Source organism: Ruditapes philippinarum, unplaced genomic scaffold (assembly GCF_026571515.1).
Source record: "Ruditapes philippinarum isolate M1 unplaced genomic scaffold, ASM2657151v2 ctg2365_1_1_1_1, whole genome shotgun sequence".
NCBI lineage: Eukaryota > Metazoa > Mollusca > Bivalvia > Venerida > Veneridae > Ruditapes > Ruditapes philippinarum.
The window spans coordinates 57669-66992 of NW_026858677.1; the positions used below are offsets into that span (position 1 = coordinate 57669).

Here is a 9324-nt window from a genome sequence, read left to right on the forward strand (position 1 = left end):
TGCCGTGTAAATCGAAAATACGATCGGGTCTACGAAAATAAGATTTATTTTTGATAAAATGTATTGAAAACGTATTTTTGTTGATATTAAATGATTTGTATGAATGAAATAATAAAAAATGAAGTATTTTGTAATGAAATATTAGACGTTTGTGCGGCATACAAGGTAATTTCCCAAATAGTATACAAAGAAGGCATGCGAAAATAACCCAAGATGGCGATTACGAAAATAAGATCATAACTTATAAAATTGTATTACTTGCAAATAAGATTGTATAAATTGAATTAAATCTTCTCTTATAAGACAAGAAAAGGTAGTGGTGAAAAAGTATCAAAATAAAAGCAAGAATTAGCTAGTGTGCAAATAACCAGAAACAACGACTACAAGAATAAGATCTACTGCATGAAAATAAAATCTATACTGTACAGTACTCAACGAAAATAAGATCCGTAAGCATGAAAATTATGTACATACGAAAATAAGACCTGTTAGTAAATAATACCTGTATGAAAATAATATATGTATGAAAATACTACATGTACGAAAATAAGACCCAATTGATGATCTATACGAAAATAAGATCTGTAGTATATATGAATTGATACTTGTACGAAAATAAGATCTAATTGAAAATATGATCTATGCCAAAATAAGATATATATACGAAAATGAGCTTTGTTAAAAAATAATAACTGTATGAAAATACTATATATGTACGAAAATAAGATCTGTAAAAACAATTACTGCATGAATTGATATGTCTGCACGAAAATATGATCTACTCATATACGAAAATAAGATCTCTGCAAAAATAAAATCTGTATGAAAATTATGTTTTCGACTAAGATTTTTACAAATCTTTTTATAAGATCTATGAATATGAAATTTGCATGAAAATAATATCCTTACGAAAATAAGATCTATACGAAAATAATACAAATGTATTAGTATGAACATAATATAATATCTGTTTCAGAATGAGACGAAAAAGAGATCAAAATCTGTAAACAATAAGATATCTATATGAAAATAAGATATCAATATGGAAATGATTTTTACCAATATAAAAGATAATTGAAAATACGTGTAGATTCTAATATGAAAATAATATCTATATTAAGTAAAAGAAAAGTAAATAACTTTATTGCTTTAAGTGCTTTAATTAGATAATGCATAAACAAGATATTTCTATTTGAGAGAAGGAAAAAATAATACAACGTATGACACGTGCACATGACTGTCGGCAGCAATCAATGCACTAATACGATGATTGGATTATTGGATTTTCGCACTTATCGTAATTGACACACACTTATTAAAGCCCATCATTAAAAATGTTTATTGGCGATTTATCATAGTCAAATTTTCATATAGATATTTTATTTTTTACAGATTTTTTACAGGTTTTGTTATCAAAAAGATATATTTTATACAGATCTTATTTTCGTTAAAGATCTTATTTTATAAAGACATTATTTTCATATAGAGTCGTTTTTCATATCATTCTGATAAAGATATTATTATCATACAAATATTATTTTCGTATAAATCTTATTCCCATACAGACATTATTTTCGTACAGATCTTAATTATTTTCGTATAAATCTTATTTTCACAAGGATATTATTTTCATACAGCTTTTATTTTCGCACATCTTAATTATTTTCGTATAAATCTTATTTTCACAAGGATATTATTTTCATACAGCTTTTATTTTCACAGATCTTATTTTCGTAAAAATCTTAGTAAAAAACAGACATTATTTCATACAGATCTTTTTTTCATATAGATATTATATTCGTGCGTATTATTTTCTTACAGATCTTATTTTTTTCCCGTATAGATCACATTTTCTATAGGATCTTATTTTCGTATATATAGTATTTTCATACAGGTATTATTTTTTTTTACATACATGTATATTATTTTCATATGTATCTTATTTTCAATAGGATCTTATTTTCGTACAATAGTATTTCCATACAGATCATATTCTCAATTATTTTTGTACGAATATCAATTCATACAGGTTTTGACTTTGAACTGTTTACAGATCTTATTTTCGTACATGTAGTACTTTCATAAATAATATACATTTTCATACAGGTATTAACTATTTACAGCAAGATCTTATTTTGGTATATACCTTTTTTCGTATGAACATTATTTTCATACAGCTTTTATTTCTTTACAGATTTTATTTTTGTAGAGTACTGTTATGATTTTATTTTCGTACGGTACATATTCTAGATCTTATATAGATCTAGATCTTATTTTCGTAGTTGTTTTTGCAAAAGTTCTTTTTTTTATTTTGATACTTTTTCATCAAAAACATTTCTTGTCTTATAAGAGAACATTTCATTCTTAAAACTTATTTGCAAAATCATTAAAAGTAAAGTTAATTATATTGACGTTATGCTTGTAAATATTAATTGTATTATAGATGATGTACAATGTACAAATCTTAATAAAGTATCTGTTCTGTTCTGTTACTATTTTAGTATAAGTTATGAACCATGTAAATCTTATATATATTTTCGTAGATGCCATCTTGAGATGTTCATGCGTTCTTACTATACTAAATTTGGAATATTTACCATATTTGCCGCACAAACGTCTAATATTTCATTACAAAACATTTTATTCTTTATTATTTCATTCAAACAAATCATTTAATAACAGCAAAAATACGTTTTCAATACATTTTATCAAAAATAAATCTTATTTTCGTAGACCCGATCGTATTTTCGATTTACACGGCAATTCAAGCTATTTTCATAGTTACGATAGTATTTTCAGCTCAAACTTCACTTTTTTTAAAATATATTTTCAGTTCTGAAATTTATTATTTCATTCATACAAATCAATTATTAAGAAACAAAAAATACGTTTTTAATACATTATATAAAAAAATAAATCTTATTTTCGTAGACCCGATCGTATTTTCGATTTACACGGCAATTTGAGCTATTTTCGTACGATAGTATTTTCGGCTCAAACTTCATTTTTTAAAATATTTTTTTGGTTCTGAAATTTTAATTTGATGTAAAATCATTCAATGAATGCATAAATATATATTTTACATAATTATTTCAACAGATAAATGCACTATTTCAAAAATAAATCTTATTTTCGTAGCCGCGATCTTATTTTCGCGAAAATAGCTTATTTTCGGTATCCATATATACCCATTTCAGAACTTTACTAGGTGTTATTCTGTATTCTTTTAAAATACTTATTTAGAAAGCCATTGTGGGGTGGGGTGGGAACAGTAGCCTCAAATAAGCAGGTGTGCTTATATTGTTTATCAACCATAGTCTGCTTAACTAGATGAGTTACACTTAATATATTATCAGATTATTCTAAATAATTTGTTCGAAATCTACTACTAGTCTACATTACACAGTAACTGATAAAATGCATGTCTATACCTTCATCATTAAAATAAAACACGTTAAATGGTTCGTTTAAAATATTTAAGGCATATCAAAATATTGCAGCAAAATTGGGTCAAAAACAAACAAAAATCAAAGCACTGCAAGCACTGAGGTATACATTGCTTGACATCAAGACCATGTGATTTTAATCTACTGAACTCAATAGAAGTCATCTTCTGGTTACAATCAATTTCGAACACAAATCTAGGCTTATTTCTTCTCAAGTTATTAATAGGACAGGAAAGAGGTGTTGTTCCTACAGACTAGTGCTGTGTTTTTTCAAGGCAAGACTATATGGTTTGCGAAATTGAAGAGCAATACAGAGATCAGTTTGCAAAGACCGGTTTATTATCTGCAGTATACAATGCTGAAATAGTAAAATAGAGTCTTCAGTGTTTTTATCTATTACTTTAAAAACAAGACCAACATGTGGGTTTGTAGTCTACAAAAATGTGGTATTGAATCATTCAGCAAGACTTAAAAGTTAGGTGAACATTTTTATTTACATGCAAAACGCATTCACTGGAAAAAATGCACTCCATAGTGCAATTATTGATTCAAAATAAAAGCATTTGTACTTGACAAAATTTAGGCATCAAAGCCCTAAGCTCTAGCCTTGTACATTCTTAAATTTTTACTACAAGTACATTACGAAAATTAATGACTCCCCCCACACCCAACCCTTCCACAAGGCAAATTTTATCCCAGGGCTAAAATTAAAACAATCTTGGTAGAGGTCGACTACACAATGCTTCATGCCAAATATCTTACCTCTAGTCTTTGTCAATTCAGAGGGGAATACTGTTTAAGTCTTTTTTCTATACATGTATATACATTTAAGGAAATCCTAAGACACCATGGTGCCTGTTAAACCTTGTACCTTCAGACAAGATTTTTTTAAAAGTTTTTTACTATATACATACCATATAATGAAAACCCAAAAAGACTCCTTGGCAGAGCCATTTTGACCCAAGGGCTATAATTTGAACAATAGTGATAGAGGTTTATTACACACGTAAAGGTTTCATGACAAATATCAAACATTTAGCCTTTGTCAATCCAGAGGAGAATATTTTTTAAGTTTTTTTTTCTATACATGTTTATACATTTAAGGAAAACCTATGACACCCTGGTGCTATTTCACTAGGGGCAACATTTGAACAACTTTGGTAAAGGACGTACTTATGATATTATTTACCAAGTATCTAAGCTCTAAGCCTTAAACCTTCTGATAAAAAGATTTTTAAAAAAGTTTTTGCTATATACATATAAGGAAAACCTTAATATATGACCCCAGGGGTGAGGCTAATTTTGACCCTTGGGCTGTAACGTGAATAATCTTGGTAGAGGTTAACTACCAAATGTTTCATGACAAATATCTAACCTCTAGTCTTTGTCTTTGAGAAGATTTTAAGTTTTAACTACATACATATCAGGAAAATCTATGAACCCTAGTGCAGGGCTAATTTGACACCCAGGGTATAATGTGAAAATCTTGTGAATGTCTACCAGACAATGCCTTTTGCAAAATATCTATGCTCTAGGCCTCATTTAAGTCTTTGAACAACTTTGGAAGCCCTTTACTCATGGAACAACCCTGTCAAGTTTGGTTGAAATTGGACAAGATGTTTTCAAAAGATGTTAACTATATAATGTATAAAACACACACACATGCACGCATGCATGCACACACACACACACAAAAAATATGTAAAAAATATATGCCAACACAGCATCTACATGCATCAGACCAGCAGTCCAACACATTTTCAAAAAATAAAATGACAATTACATTGTTGATGTGTTGAAAGCCTTGTGAAATTTAATAAAATTAAGCTTTATAATATCTAGAATAAACTTTCATTTTTTCATTCCTAACTGTAAACAAACAATATGAGGTATGGTACATGTTATGGTCAACCAAGTGGATCTCATTGGAGCTAGGTGGATAGGAGTGTGGGAATCCAAAGATTAGTAAATCATGTTTGCTTACTGAGTTCATCAGAAAGTATTTAAGCACTAAGTTGAAATTTATATGGCATAATGCACTTTATGTGTGTTAATATGCTATATATCAAAATTAAATACTCTGTATCTTTTTTTTTTGTTAACTATAAACTTAAAGAATTAATAAATTTCTTTTATATAATCTATGAATTCAGTTTATAGTATCTTTTTTGGTTTGACTTTTATCACAGTCTGTGCTTTTTTGTGATATCATACTATTGTTTCCAGCACCTTTACTCCAAGTAAGCAAATGAAGTAATTGAAGACCAGGAACTTAGGAACTTCCTTTCTGAGTGGGGGATCTGAACATCACTGTCTGTCCTGTCCACCATGTCTCGATATCGGATTTGTCAATGTCTTGGTACAGACCACCCTGTCTCATGGTCTGCAAGGTCCTGCATGTATGGCCAGCTGGGACTGTTTAATGTCACCGAGGAGAACTCCATATAGTTTTTTGACAATCAATAAATATTTTACAATCCATTCCAATAGGAAAAAAATTCATGTAGTATCTTTTTTTAGCTAAATCCTTTCAAGCTATCATCATCGTGTACAATAAAACTTACTGGTAAGGAGTTAATTAAGGGCTTCTCCCCCAATACAAAAAAAGGTCAAATTAAGAAGTAGTACTGTTACAATGCCTTATCAAAAATAAAATCACATGCATATATAGACAATAACTAAATATTTAACAATATTGATTTAATACAAATAAATCATTAATATATGCAGTCCAGCCAATAATGAGCTGAAAATATTTATCAATATCAAAGAGTGAGAAAATGAAATGCAGCCTGACTAAAACTCAAACCAGAGACACTCAGAATACCATACCTCAGAACTACCAAAAAACCCAGAACCCTTGGAATACCATACAGCAGCTCTACAGCTTAAATATTTTCAGACTCATAGTTCTATGCATTGACATAATCCACAGCATATTGAAATTTTTCCTTTTTCATTGGCACACTTAAGTAACAAAGTGAATTGACTTATGACTCAGTTATGAACCATCATAAACATATATTGAACCCTAAAAGTAACAGGGTGAAAATATCACAGGGTGAGAAATATGTGCAGTTTGACCGGGAATCAAACCTGAATCAGAATATTATACATGTATGTGGGCTGTACTGACTCACTCAGCTGAGCTATCTAGCTGGCAATGTCAACAATCTATTACACATGGGCATAGAAGTCAAAGAAACATTCATTGATAATGACCCATTATTTAAAGTAAATCATATTAGAAACATCCCTTGAAAATGATATTTTTTCATTTTTGACCCACAGTTATTACCACTACCTCCTAATGGGCCTAAGTAAACTGAGCCTGCAGAATTTTATAATTTTGCTGTCTGTCAGACATGGCAATTTCTTATGGGTTTCATCTTTATCTCCATTTGAAGGGATGTAACTCATGTTTACTAAAAAGTTTGTTCTTATCTGTCTATCTTAGCCATTACAGACTATTCTAGCTGTATATAAACATAAAAAATATTTTATATTAACAAACAAAACATAATAAGATGAAAAATTTACCAGTTGGAGAAATTCATCAAATGGATGGAGGTCCAGGAATGATGAATATGGATAGAAATATTTTTTTTGACTGGCTTTATGTACCTTCTAGTTATCATTGTGGCAAGGAATTTTATAATTATTCAGTTAAACCTGGTTTTTCAGTTAAGATTTCATCATAAAAAGATCTTCAGGACTCTAAATAAATTCATATTTGTGGTATCAGGGGAAATTAATTTACTATTTGTGCTAAATCTGATCATAAACATCAATCTAAATATTTAGAATGTACCTGTGTTGAGTATCATATTTCACTCTTCACTTTGGTTATCCCAGGTCAACCCTCTTTTTTTACTACTGGCTTTAATTTAACTGCCCATGCAATCATAAGCTCATATAATAAATGATATATGGCTAATAATTTTACCTTATATATATATCAATAGTCTAAGGAGTTATGTAAAAAAATGTTAAGGGTGGCTCAGCCTGACTGAGTGATTGGATTGTAAATAACATATTTCAAAATATATTTCTGGACTCAACATGCTTTCATAACTCTGTAAGAAAACTGTCAAATGATGAATAATTATCTGGATTTGTTACCCAAAATCTGTGTGATTCTAGCACTTCATTTTTTCTAGGATTGCAATAGCTTTCTATTCTGTCAAATAATTTTTTCACTTTCAGTTTATGTTCTGCATTTGCCCATGTAAATTGATAACTTTAGGTCCAGCACACAGGCGCTAGTCACATAATCAAATATTTTACATAATCGGTCTATATATATCTTTATATACATATATAGACCGATTATGTAAAATATTTGATTATGTTACTAGCGCCTGTGGTCCAGCATAGTGTAATAGGATATTTACTTGTATCTTTTCATCTTTCTCAGCATTTCCAATGGCAGTCAACACTGGTAAAGTAAATTTCCATTGGCGCTTCCATTTGATAAAGTTATGTGATATGTTACCATTTCAACATCTAAATGTCCAGGGGGTCTAAACATATCTGCCATGATTGTCAGTTCGAATAATACCGATTACGAAGGCTAAATTCGAATAATATTGAGTACAAATCCTTAGTTCGAATAATATTGAGTACGAATCTTCCCCTTCCCGAAAATGGCTTTTGGACGATATATTTCACTAAAGTGGCAGAAATACTTCACACTGCAGGTGTGAAACAAATAATTGCATACTCCTCCGATGCCACCACGTTGATAGGGTCCTATTATATGCAATTATATGACAATTCGTCAGAACGTTAACTTTAATCCATTCATACAGACGCTTACAATGTTACATAACACTAAATAAGACATATATATCTGTATATGCTCGTTTTCTAAAACAGTTTGAAATAGAAAAAGTACGCAAGTCTATATTTAAAAGTAAATATGGTTTATTAAACATATTTAATATTAATTTTGGGTGTTTGACATATTTTTATACAGAGTCTGTCGTAATTCATTCATTCTTGCACGCGCATGCGTCGATACGAAGTTTGAAGCGTAGGTTTACACAATGCTTTTATGAATGAAATAGAAATTTTCATATTTTTTGCTTTCATGTTTAGAAAATGTTTATTTGAACTGAAAGTGCATAGTTTTGAACTTTCAAAGCTTATTGACCACTATGCAAACAGTATATTAATAAAAAGTGATCTTAATGTGACAATCCTGCAAAATGAGGATCTACTTTTATCGAGGTTTCATCCAAAGGTGGATGTTGTTCAGCAAATCACGTTAGGTGTACTAAATCTGAAATACAGCTATAACTCTGTATACATTGCAAGCAATGTATACAAAAATATGAGTTTATCCGAAATAAATTGACCGGCTACATCTTCACTAATGAGCGAATATCTGTCTTTAGGTAAAATTAATGAAGTTTACATTTTAATTACAATATATGAAGTATGATAATCGTTGATAGATTATTTTATTTGTGTTAATGTACCTTTTTAGAAAATAATTTATTCAACTTCCTTGTTTCCACCTTTTTTGTATTTCTAGTTTTTGTGTTGCTTTTTCCTGTCTATGACACGTACTGTACCGGAAGTATGGACATTTCGGCCCACGAATTTTTCGGACAAAATTTTTTAGTCATTTGGGACTAGATTTTTGGACAATTCGGACAATAAATGGGGATTTCGGACCATGATTTACGTTGACTGGGTCTATTGCCAGGTGGAAAAAATAATCAGATAGGCAATTTTATTTGTCAAAATTAAATGAGACACCTGATATACGAATGTCAGACGTTTCACTCCCAAGATGTTTCATTATTGAGACGTTTCACTCCCAAGACGGTTCACACCTAGACGTTTCACTCCCATTTTGTCAATTGTATGG

General features: G+C 29.8%; 1 protein-coding gene across 2 annotated transcripts in view; it reads right to left on the bottom strand.

Moving 5' to 3' along the window:
• The window catches only part of LOC132753923 (uncharacterized), a 41066-nt gene extending 32008 nt beyond the window's left edge, over nucleotides 1-9058 (bottom strand). Inside the window, exon 1 of one of the 2 annotated variants that reach the window (XM_060744479.1) lies at nucleotides 8930-9058. The gene's annotated coding sequence lies outside the window, so the exon portion shown is untranslated. The remainder of the gene's footprint in view (nucleotides 1-8929) is intronic. The other variant, XM_060744477.1, reaches the window with a different exon arrangement.
• Nucleotides 9059-9324: the final 266 nt, after the last annotated feature.